This window comes from Leptinotarsa decemlineata, unplaced genomic scaffold, assembly GCF_025532065.1.
Source record: "Leptinotarsa decemlineata unplaced genomic scaffold, Ldec_3_MD MMD2_tig00078363_RagTag_RagTag, whole genome shotgun sequence".
NCBI classification, from domain to species: Eukaryota; Metazoa; Arthropoda; class Insecta; order Coleoptera; family Chrysomelidae; genus Leptinotarsa; species Leptinotarsa decemlineata.
This window is the reverse complement of record NW_027412728.1, coordinates 1,536,501-1,549,210: the sequence shown is the minus strand read 5'-3', so window position 1 is coordinate 1,549,210 and position 12,710 is coordinate 1,536,501. Positions and strand designations below refer to the sequence as shown.

The following is a 12,710-nucleotide window of genomic DNA, read 5'->3' as shown; positions in this document are numbered from 1 at the left end:
CTGTAAAAAGTTTTTGTACTTCTAGTTCTAAAATGAGGCACACAGAAATTTATAAGAGATCACACCTCCATAGCATCCACATGGTTCTGCAGTAATTTATACGGAAAAATTGTTCCATCACGTTTTCTGCATAATTCAAGATATGGAATACCTCTATCAGGATAGATACCATAAGATTTGAAGTAAACAAACTTTAGGAAACAATGTTGAACTTTTTCAAATAATGTATTATAGCAATTGTAGAATGGAGACCTTAAAACACGGCCATATTCTAATTTTGACCTTACGTAGGCTACATAAAGAGAAAATAGAGCAGATATGTTTGAAAAAGATCTACAATAATTGCGAACTATAAAGCCATAAACTCTCAATGCTTCACTTACTTTCGATCTAATGTAGTTGGAAAAAGACAAATTTTGAGCAAAATATACACCAAGATCTTTGAGTTACTTTGTGACAGTGAAATGGTATCTACTCGATGACTAACATTTTCCTACTTTAAGACACTACTTTACATTTGGATGCATTGAGATATAGTTTGTTATCTTCACACCAAGTCTGTATATTTCAGAATGGGATGTTGCATGTCTCTCAAAATCCATTTCTTGTACTCCCATTCGAATTTTTTACCAGAAAATTTGGATGCTGTCAGTGACGAACAAGGGGAAAGGTTCCACTGAGACATACTGACAATGGGATGCAGCAATGATGGGGGATTATTGTTGCTTCTTTAATGATGAAAAACGATGAAACATATAAACAAAAGTCAACATTTTAAAAAAGGTTATGCACAAAAGACTTCATCTGAATGTTTTTTCATGTGTATTGTAAATAAAGTTTATTATCCTCAAAATATATGGTTTTTTTCTTGTTTTGATCTCATATTTCCGTATATGTGAAAATTTTTGTATAAAATAAAAATAACTACAACTCAAAATCTTAACGTAATGGAAAATTTTTGATGTTGAAGTTGCAGTCAGGATGCTTCAAACTCTCATGTATAGCCATTATAACATTAATCGCAATTTATTTTTTTATTTCTTGGCAAACTATTTTGATTCATACCAATCAAACAGATTAGTAATAAATCAAAGTGTATTTATTCATATTTTTCTTTCTAGAGGTTTTATGAATGAAAAATTCAGTTTAGAAGTTTGAGAATAAATTGTAAAAAAATTCAAGGGAAAATAAATTATTAATACAGAGATTTTTTGTAATTGATTATTATGTCACTATTTTGATTGATGGGTAGAACTGGAATGTCTGGCATAAAATGATTCTAAAGAAAGCCTTTTTCACACACTATAACTAGAGCACTCTCTCTGCATGCGTTTCGCTAAACAAGTTAGCATCATCAGGAGACGATTTAAACTAAATCTTTCCACTAAGTAAGAGCTTTTTATATACAACTGGATGTACTGAATACATCAAATTAAGAACTGGGCTCACCGAGACGGATCAACAGGTGTACCCCTCTCACAGGAATGCAGATCAGAGGAAGATACCTTTGTGAATATTCTACTATTTTTCAATACACAAAGTATAAATCACAAAGAGAAAACGAATGTGTGAAATGTTGACAGTGGCATACGCTGATTGTACTCTTGAGTCAGAAAAATATTTAGAAATGGTACACAGTAGCGGCGTTAGGGTATGGCGTGGTCAGGCGACCGCCCAGGGCGCTGTATATAAAGGGGCGCCTGTGGCGCCCCTTTATTTCCTCTCGCTCATTGAGCGAGGCCTACTTACTCGTAAATTCCCTAAATTTAGCGAAAAAATCGTTATGTTGGCAAAACTAGAATGGAACACAGTGTTCAAATTGGAGCACTGCACTGCATGCATTGAATTTTACCAGGAATTCCCGACCATCCAGAAAAACATTATCTATCTCTTTTTTACGTTTAAATTAGAGAGAGTTCATGTTAGGTAAATTTTCATTATGTGGACACCCGGCGATTTTGAAAAATTTTTTGACTGTACTTACGTATTTTGATGCGTAGATTACGAATCCGAAAGAAAAAAAGCGGCGCTCTCCCTTATTTAAAAAGTTACGGCCCTTCAAAGTTCAGAAAAGAGCAACTTTTCAGCCTTCTTTTTCACTAAATAAACTATTCAAAAGGTCACCTTTACACCTTATTCCTCCTTCTTTAACACTTTTCACTTCAATAATCAACATTTTTCTTAACGAATGCTTCTCCTGGTGACATTATTCTATTTTTAGGTTAGTTACTAGTGACATTTCAGAAAAAAACGGTTGGTATTTGCCGTCGCCTACTATTTCAAATTCGTAATACACCACCAAAAACCAATTTACGATCTAAAGAATGAAGGTAAAAAACATTTGAATTACTTCAGGAATATGGACTGCATCAGTCGTACCAACCATATCATTAACCTTAAAAACGTAAAATACAGTGATATGTAACCAAAAAGCAGCTCCGTACATTTTTTAACATTTTTATAAGAAAAATGTTGATTATTGAAGTGAAAAGTGTTAAAGAAGGAGGAATAAGGTGTATAGGTGACCTAGTGAATAAATGCTTGTGTTTTTAAATAGTTTATTGTGAAAAAGAAGGCTGAAAAGTTGCCCTTTTCTGAACTTTGAAGGGCCGTAACTTTTTAAATAAGGGAGAGCGCCGCTTTTTTCTTTCGGATTCGTAATCTACGCATCAAAATACGTAAGTACAATCAAAATATTTTTCAAAATCGCCGAGTGTCCACATAACAAAATTTACAAAATTTACCCATTTCATGATATTTCCTTCAAAAACCTCTTCATCCCCAACAGATTCAAGCTCTTTCTTAAAAAATATTTCACAATCCTCAATAGCCATTATCTTTGAATAAAGCCGAATTGTTTTCAACGACGAATTCACTTCACTTCACTCAAAGTTCTTGGCCTTTGCTTCCAGATAGGCGCATTTAGCCAGCTCGATTCGGATGGTTACGGCTTGGTCTGATTGTGAATCATGCTGTAATCCAAGACTTCTGTTTTCTTAATTAGATTTGGTGTTTACTGGTCCGTTATCTCTTCTCGTACTAGATAAAGTCGTTATTTTTATTCAACTTTGTCAACCCTTTTTTGAACGGAAGTAATGTAATTCTACTTATTCTTTTCTTGTTTACTTGTGGTCCAGCACAGCCAAAAATACTGTTTCGGATAAAAGGCACCTTTGGATGGATGAACATAAATATTGTTTCTGCATGTTTTGTTATTCATATACTCAGAGTAATAAAAAATATTCATTACTCTGAGAATCATGTACATATTTCATATGAACAATAAATCAGTGTCAATATGAAACTCAAATGGAAGGAAAAAAGAAAAAAAATTCGAGATTCAGTATAGACTGCTATAAGTGTATTTTACTCCGAATCTGTCAATTTCTGCTCGATCAATATACATCGAGCACAAGGTGTATTTTGTTGACACTCAAATTAGAGATTAAGTAATTTCCGTCAAAAGTTATTCGTTATTTATGCTCCTTGTATTCAGATCTAACAGAGAGAGTGAATAACTTGGCATGAATTATATATTTGGAATATGATTGATGCCAACAAAACATATCTAGTACGGACACGCAGAATGGTCACGTACTTTCATTTATTGCTTCGTGGAAATTCTGACTTTGAAAAAATTTGAAGTACCGTTCATAACAAGGAATGAAATACAAATTGCTATCGCATCCGATGTCAATAAAAATTTTTCCTGAATTTCAAAGCAAGTCAAAAGCAAACAGGCACGTTTATGACGGGTAATGAGAGGTTATGGAGAAATTGTTTACATTTGAAGTGAGTTGGACCATAAAACAGTGGCGGTTGGTTTAGTTGATTATGGGAGGGACATTATTTATATATTCATGCTGACGAATTCTATAATTACGGAAAATCATTAATGTAAATGAAAAAAACCGTATTCAAAAATGAAAAATATCTTTTTCATATGTGTGCCACAAGTCACAATAATTCTGTAATCAACAGATCAAAAGCTGTCTGCTCAATGTTCAGTTTGCATACTAAATAGTTATTCCTGTGCAACCGGTGTTAAATCTGTTATTGCTCACTTAACAACTAACTTACGTCGTCACAAAAAGAATATGATTTCCGTTTTGGTTTTATTTTCTTTGCACGATGCTCTCGCGTTGCATACAGACAATATTCAATAAGAAATGCCTGTTGTCATTTTTCAACCTTTTTTTGGTTGAGATATGTCGAATAATGAAATAATATAAACCTAGTTTCAAAAACTTCATTTATAAGAATAAGATAAAAAAAATGATCATTAAAAACATCAAAATATAATGTCGGTCCACAAAGACCCCTAGATATCAATTTTAAATGAAATCATGATTTCTAATCGAAAATTCTTAATATCGGACCTCACAAACCGTACCGCTGGTTTATGAAATCTGAGAATAAATCACAAATTTCTTCATCTGATTTTATGAAGCAAAGTTCATTACTTTTGAAATTGGCATTCATCATTGTTATGAATTAGTTCATATGAAATAATTTAATTTTAACCCAGTAAACCACGCGCTTTATTATAAAGCCATACATAAATAAAAATCTCGTAGGTGATAGAAAAACTGGCCTCATTTCCATAATCATTAATAATAAATCAGATTTTCTGTAGGAACTATTTAAACATAATTCATTTTCACATGAAATGATTTATTTTATAAATATATAATATCCCTCCGATTATCAACTAAACCAACCGCCACTGTTTTATGGTCCAACTTACTTCCCGTAAACAAACAAAGTTATGCTGCCTTCAGTGAAAGGATGGAAAAGGCCACTGTATTTTATTTTGTTACTCTGAGATCTTTTCATTCAAAAGTAGGTAATTTGAATTACCCGCCCTTTAAAGTCAATTTTTATATGACGTCATGGTATGAAAAACATCTGGTATGAAAAAGAGTTAATTTCTAGTACAATAAATTTCCAGCCAGAAACATCACTGCACCAGCAAAAGGATTATCCCGCGGTGCCAATCGTCAACGTCACACCAACCTACGAACACATCGGTCAATTTTGTTCATAGATGTATTTTTGGCTCGTCTAACCATAATGAAACTCGCTCAACAATTTGCAATATTTGAAACTGAATGAATACAACAATTTTCAAAAATCTTCAAGGGTCGAGGTTAGTGTTGGCCATTTTTTTCATGCCATTATCTTTATCTAACAAAAATGTAGTATTTTCAATAAAAACGTAATGAAATTACTATCAAATTACCTTTCAATGAAGAATGGCTTTTATATTTGAAATAATGAGAAGTAACTCATTTTGTTACCATTTTGGTTTGATTTTTCTGTGAAAACATTATATTTTACATTTTATGTTATTAATTTGATTACATTTACATGTATATATACACGCTTTGACAACAAAATGTTATTTTTTAATATTGTAATGAATCTGAAGCCGGCCCTGACCGTTATCTCAGACACCAAACATATGACTCATCGCGAAAGGAATGATCTCGACAAGTCGCCGCGAACAGTCTAGGCCACTACCGAAATAACTAGAGAAATCTAGCACGTTCGTTGCCGCTATATAAGCCGAACTCTCGTCCCGAGATGGCAGTCTGTACCTAGAAAGTGAATCGTGCGTTTAAAATAAATAATTCGAACTGTAAAGATAAATTAAGAGTTAGTTGCTAAGTGTTGTACATGAATTAGTTGTGATAGTGAAATATTGTTAAAAATAAATTTGTTTAAGACAGTTAATTCGTTACAATATTAAAGCAAAGCATATTTTCATTGATTGATTGATATCTCTCAACTCTGAAATCTGTCCATTTAAATATTAGTTTGAGGTTAAAATTTATGATTACGAAATGAAATTTATTCACTGGATAATATATTCATTAGTTTTTCAAACAACAAGAGCTACCGTTGATTAAACGACAAAGTATAGTGTTTTGCTTTCTTTTTTAATTGTAGAAGAAAAAGATGCTATTTACTAATCACTCACAACGATCAAAATGATCCTTTAGTCGTTCAACATAACGACCGCAGTCGTTGTGATCGCGACGAAAACATCACTCATAATGTTATTATTTTCGCCTACGGCAAGCTCACAATGACCCATCTGAAAGAAGTGGGTCAAAGTGGACGTTGACAATATTTCAGCGCAATTTTTGAAATAGAACATTCAAAGCCTAAAGAATGTGACAAGAAAAATCACCTTATTCCATTCAGAAATATAAATTCCAGTGGAAGATATTGTTTTTAAAGCCGATGCTGCTCATGCGTTAACAGGTGTGCAATTAGACATAACATTTTCAAAATCTACAGTGTGAATATGTGATAAAAAATCATATACCTGAAATGACTTGTGAATCCTTCATCTAAATAACGATTTATTCTCATAATCAATAACACGTGGTCTTAGTTTTCGGTATTCACGATTACAACATTGTAAAGTTGCATTTCACTCTTCATTTGAACCTCAGAGTAATAAAAATTAATTATATCATTACTCTGAGATTTGAACTAGTTTCTGCAGCACTATTACGGCGCATCCACAAATATCCAATTACCGTCAAAGACATTCTAATTACATTCAAACCTAATTTGTTTGATAACTTCACTGAAATTATATAAAAAAATTGAATTGTACTTCTTTTTTCATATAAATGAAGTCAGCTTGCAATTATTGAAACTAATTGTTGAGGCTTAGCTAAACTCTTCAAAACTTCTACTTTATATTTTCAACATCGCCATTTGTAATGTTTACATGAACGCCCAAAACGTTCCATTATCCATTCCACTTGAGTAACGCTCGTAAGCAAGTGGAACAGGAATTACTGCGGTAGTAAGGGTAATCTTTGTGAACGCTTAGTGGACCGCACTATTAAAAGTATGTGTTTTATCGATGATGCATAGAATATCTATGGTATGATCACTGACGAGAGGCTAAACCGCCCAGTTCGTACCAACGTTGCCAAGTGTACCCAGTTCGTATTTCGCGGGAAATTCAAAATGCTACGCTAATAAAAACTACTTTATAAAAATAAGTTTACTGCCAAACAAAAAACATACATATCGAAATGGTGATAATCAACAATATTGGTGGTCACGTATAGGTTGAACTGATTTGTAAAAAAATACATCTTCAGGGGCATGCAATAGGTTTTCTTGAATTGTTGTCAGTTCTTGTGGGGAGGCCCGTTGAAATGCTTTTTTCTGAACGCATTTCTTTTTTGTTGATGTGAACCTAATTTGTGGATCAATGTATATTTTAGAAGATTTATTTTTGGGTTTCAATTCATTATCCTTTTCTATCAATTTTGTGCATTTAGCCAAGTTATTCATTATGGATAAATGCTGATGTATTTTATTGATAGTGTCATCAAGCTGATGAAAATCTAAACTTTCTAATTTCATTATCAATTCTTTTGTTTGGTCTATTCTGCGTTCTATGTTTGACTCTTGATGTTCTTTTCCCAGAGCTGATAAGCATTCAGATATTGAAATGTCTCTATCAGTCGAATTAAAATGTTTTTCTGTTTTGTAGATTTTTTTATCGTCATATGGATATGTTTGCACATAATTTTTCTTTCTGTATAGAATTTGCACTCACATGTAAACATATAATTACACACCTCACAGAACAAACATAATTGTTCACAGCATTTCGATTCTAATATCTGGTGGATAGTGAACTATTTTGATTTTTGGAAATTTTCCAGTGATTACTAATTTTCAAAATTGTATACTCATACCTATTTTCAATTGCCTCCATATGATTCTGAGATATCAGTCTTGTTTGTTTGGTATGTTCACCTTTGCTCAATGTAATAATTCGTTCTACACCCTTGTCTCTTACATATTTCAATACCATGTTTAAACCCTTGTCAAGGCGTTTTACTGTCGTTTCTTTCCAAGTAGAAATACTTGATTACTTTATGCATCGACTCCAAATGCATATTTGTGTTAATGCTAGCTTCATTTCTGAAACAGTAAGCCCATTTTTTAAATTTATGACTGTAAGTATTAGAAAAATACTCTCCAAAATGTCTGGTTGCACATATAACTCAAAGCATTATCCAAAGCTGAAACAAAGTTTGATTCAATAGTTTTTTGTTGCAATATTTTTAGTATTTTGTAAATTTCTGAATGCTTGTCCTTAGTGGAAATTTTATTCAAATTGCTCTGCCAAGCTCTGTCAACATTCCAGGAGCAAAATAAGTGTTGTGAATAAGATTAAAAAACACCTCAGCCACATCTGACATGAAAAATTTACAATGAATAACTCCTGAAATAAAACAACTATAAGTACCAACCATCACCAAAACAAATCAATGTAAGATTGTACATACCTATGGTTGATTGCTGAAAAATACACTCTGCACTATGGTATCTTTTCTATTTGTGAACATTTCATTTCAGCTACGGGAAAACCATGGTGATATTCATCTAAGACCATTTAATGGTTGTCATTTCAAATTCATAGTATTTAGGCAATGGGTACTATCAATGGTAATTGTAGATGGAAACTGTTTAATCATTTGTCTTTGAAATGTGTTCATTATTATCAAGCAAAAGTCATCTTTTCTTAAAATAATATGGTCCTTTCCTTGCTCTTTATACAACAAAATAGGATTTTCTTTGAGATTTTCACATTCTTTCACCCAAAGAGCCACAGAAAAGGCATCATTCGAATCTCGTTTTCCATCTTTCAATTCAAGACCATAGCTTATTTTTATATTCCTCAGATCCTTAGTAGTTAACAAATCTACTCTTTTCAAATGTTCACCAATATTATCACGAGTGGATTCCAACATTCTGTGAAAAAATTGGTTAGGTTAATGCTCTGGTAGAAGGTGAATAATTCAAAATTGATAAGTGAATATTTAGATGCTATTTTACATCTGAATCACAGGATTCTGCAGAAATTGGAATAAGAATTGTTTATTAATAAGTCTCTGATGATAACATAAGTATAAAATATGATTACCTTTGGGGGGCAACACCATTTGTTATCTTTGTGGCAATATTTTGTTTTTCAGTTTCTGGCAATCTAATATGTTGTATGTCAAGCTATGACCAGAATTTTGTTGTTTTCTTTAACAACTTTGATTTTGCTTGTGCAAGAACTATTTATCTTACAAGATCCCTGGCTCTTCAACAATCTACGTCTTCGATCACTGTTGTCACTGAGGATATAACCTACGACAGAGAGATTTTTTTATTTCATCTCACCCTTTATTAAATTCCACTTATATAGGGTTAATATTTATTTAGATTTTTTAAATATAGGTACCCTCTCTCAGCAGTACCATATCCATGTAGCATCTCTGTACCCAATATCTATACCTTTACACTCAATACTCAAATTAGTACTCACTTGTTGTACTCCTGTTGCACTTGTAATACACTATTTCACCAATGGTACTAGCATTCCTACTTTTCAAAACATAAGAGCAATTGTTAATTGTTTCAGTATTTGATTTCAAAATCTGAAATAAATAAAAATAAATTTGAAAATAGTGTTATTCTGATTTTAGAATTAACAAACCATTTATATATTTCATAACATGGCACTCTGTTTCAAACTTCAGCTAATGAATTATCTGAAAATGGTCCACTAAATTCTTATGGGTTTTGAATGCAGCATCTCAATCTGCTTCAAGGCAACGGCTATTAAAAGTTGCACCGCATTTCTTCTGAGATGAATAAGATGGAGGCTCTGGATTTTTTTGGTGCACTTCTCGTATATGTCTGTTATGAGATGAGTGTGTGGCATATACTTTCTCACATATACTACATATAACTGGCATTTTCTGAATTCAAATTTACAGGTAGATAAAAAAGATTTACAGGTAGATAAAAGCAAGTTCTAACACATAACCTGATTTTTAAAGTATAGTTTGTAATTTCCCGCAAAATACAAACTGGGTACACTTGGCAACGTTGGTACGGACTGGACAGTTTAGCCTCTCGTGCACTCGCCGTCACGTCATAGAGCATCACAACACACCACGACATACTAATGTAATTCCGGCTTAAGGCGAGTTCATATTAGAAAGATTGCGATAATATTTTTGCAGTTCCGCAAATTTGGCCCAAGTGTCATGTTGAAGCGGGCAATATCTAGGGATTTTATTGTTGAATTTTAAATTGTATTACATATTACATGAACCTGAGTGATGACATACGACTCATACGAATTTTCTCAAGTTTTGATTAATAGGAGCGTGTCTTCAAACCACTTATCTTAACGTTACTGCCAACTTGAGTGCAGGAGCGATGGGTTCTTTTGCAAAATGAGTTTTCTTTAATGAAGGGCCAAACAAATTCAAAAATTTATTGAATAATGGGAGAGTCAGCCTGAAGCAGTGGAAATATTTCTCTGGATCACTAATTTTCATTTCAGCCACAAGGTTGTGATATTTTCCATATTTTCTTCGGTTTTTGAAAATATTTCTCACATCATAACGACGAGGTTTTCTTCATGAAGCTTTATATATATGGTAAAGTTGATATAATTCGAACAACCTGACACATTCGTCCATTTCGGATTCAATTTCGATGTATAGGCTTAAAAACGAGAGTCAAATAACAATATAACCTCATTGTATTTTGACATTAAAATTTTGTGGAAATCGCAAAAAAGTTCAATTTTTTCAACTTTTTCACGATAAGCACCACGCCATTTTAAATCGCACTTTTTATGCGATGTTCGAGTTCCAACATGAACTAGCCCTAAAGTGTTGTTTTTTAAATACTTATATTGAGAGCATATAAATTACCAAAATTAAGACACGAAATTTGAATTTGCTTACCACAAAAAGCACATAATGCATAAAACTGATTGTGATGATGGTGTCTAAAATTAAAATAACAGGAAATGGGTGTTTATTGGAAAAACTTTAAACAGTATTTTAATGAAAGAACAAACTTAGTTTATTTAAATTGAACAAACTTTCAGAAAAAATTATTTAGAAAACACATTTTCCTCCAAGTATTTATGAAAACCATTCCCGAAGAAACAAATTTGATATATTGTGAGTTATAAGCTACACCAAATGGACCCTTAAGTGCTTTGATTAAAATAAACGGGGTATATTGTTAGGAGAGATTAATGTCTGAGATTGGTGCCTAGATTGGTGCTAAAGAGGCAATAAGACAAGTGTCTTACTCCGAAATATCGGATGTCCGCCATTGAGGATGACAATGTTCCATGTAAGTGAAATTTTACTTATTTCAAATATGTGATGCAATGAACTTCATTTCAACTTTCCCTAGAAACATTGGCCGTTTATAATAAGAAAATTCAAAATCTAAATGTGTATACAATATATAAACATGTTCAAAGATAAATTGTCAAAAGTCTAATAAATATTTTTCCAAAAGTACTTTAAAATTTAAAACAAATTTTATGTTTTTAACACGTTGACTGCCACGGCAATTTTCAGAAATCTGGCTTAAAATGATAATTTGATTCAATAACATTATATTAAAAACTCTAATTCTAGTTCATAGTCATCATCAAAAAGCATAAAAAACGTGTTTTTTTTCTTTAAAAAGGTCTTACGAATTATCTCGAAGTTGGCTTCTGTAAAAGCCCACACGTCGTTCTTTTTCGACAGAATTACCTGACATGCAAAACTGTTCGGGCAATCACGAATCGTGGTGGCACCCACACATAGCTCGGTTCAGTTTTCTTTCAGTATTGTCATCGTCATGGAGACGACAGTAGCGTTAGCTGCGGTTTTTGCATTAAAAGTTAAATATGCTAAGAAAAAACGCTCCAAATGGGCAAAAGAGTGGTTTCTAAAAAGGAAACAATTCTCTCACGTTAATTTATTGGAGAAATTGCAGTTATAACCAGGTGATTGGTTTAAATATCTGAGAATGGATGAAGACACATACCTAGAACTACTTGGGTAAGTAACGCCTTCAATCAAGAAAGAGGACACTCTCATGAGACAAAGTATAACCCCCCATGAACAGCCACTTTGAGTTTTATCGCTACCGGAAGAAGCTACGGAGATTCAAAATTTTCAGCGATAAATATCTCAAGTTTTGGGACAAATCATATCCGAAACCTGTAGAGCTATATACCATGTTTTGAAAGAAGACGTTCATCGAATCGAGTCAATTCTCATCTTCATTCTTTCTATTGTTGCCGATGAATCAAATTCCGTTAGCTTGGTTGACATCTCCTCGTACGCCTTATTCTTTTTATCTCTGTCAGCATACTCGCTCGATTTGTCTTTCCAGAGACATGGAAAGTTTCTGTACATTTCAATAAATTCCGTCATATATTGTTTACTGCATTGCCTTGTTTTATTGATAGCACATTTTTACATTTTTTCTTATCTTTGATATTTTTTTTGTTTTTTTTTGTGTTATTTTTAATCTTCACTGTATTTTTCTGAATAGTATATAGACCTCAAAAAAAAACAACATTTTATATATTTTCAACATTTTATGTATTTATAAACATGACACTCTTTGTCGACAAATTGTATTAAATTTTAGTTAATAAAGATCTATCTATCTATCTATATCTATACTGATCGATAGAGAATTTTGTACTCTAAATATCGATGCTGTAATTTTTTTCAAAATTTTAATTTTTTGCCTCTTTTCAGCTCTGCGAATTCAAATTGAACCAAAGTTCTGACGGAATAGCCCGAAAATACCAGACACTTTGCAATGATGAGTGTCGATGAACTCATTGTTCAACA

General features: G+C 32.5%; 1 long non-coding RNA gene across 1 annotated transcript; it reads right to left on the bottom strand.

The window, feature by feature from the left end:
* Positions 1-6,748: 6,748 nt before the first annotated feature.
* Positions 6,749-9,468, bottom strand: LOC141487112 (uncharacterized). Its single transcript, XR_012468202.1, has 3 exons — positions 9,362-9,468; positions 8,972-9,183; positions 6,749-8,799 (listed from the first exon to the last, which is right to left on the bottom strand). It is a non-coding gene; the product is annotated as an uncharacterized lncRNA (long non-coding RNA).
* Positions 9,469-12,710: the final 3,242 nt, after the last annotated feature.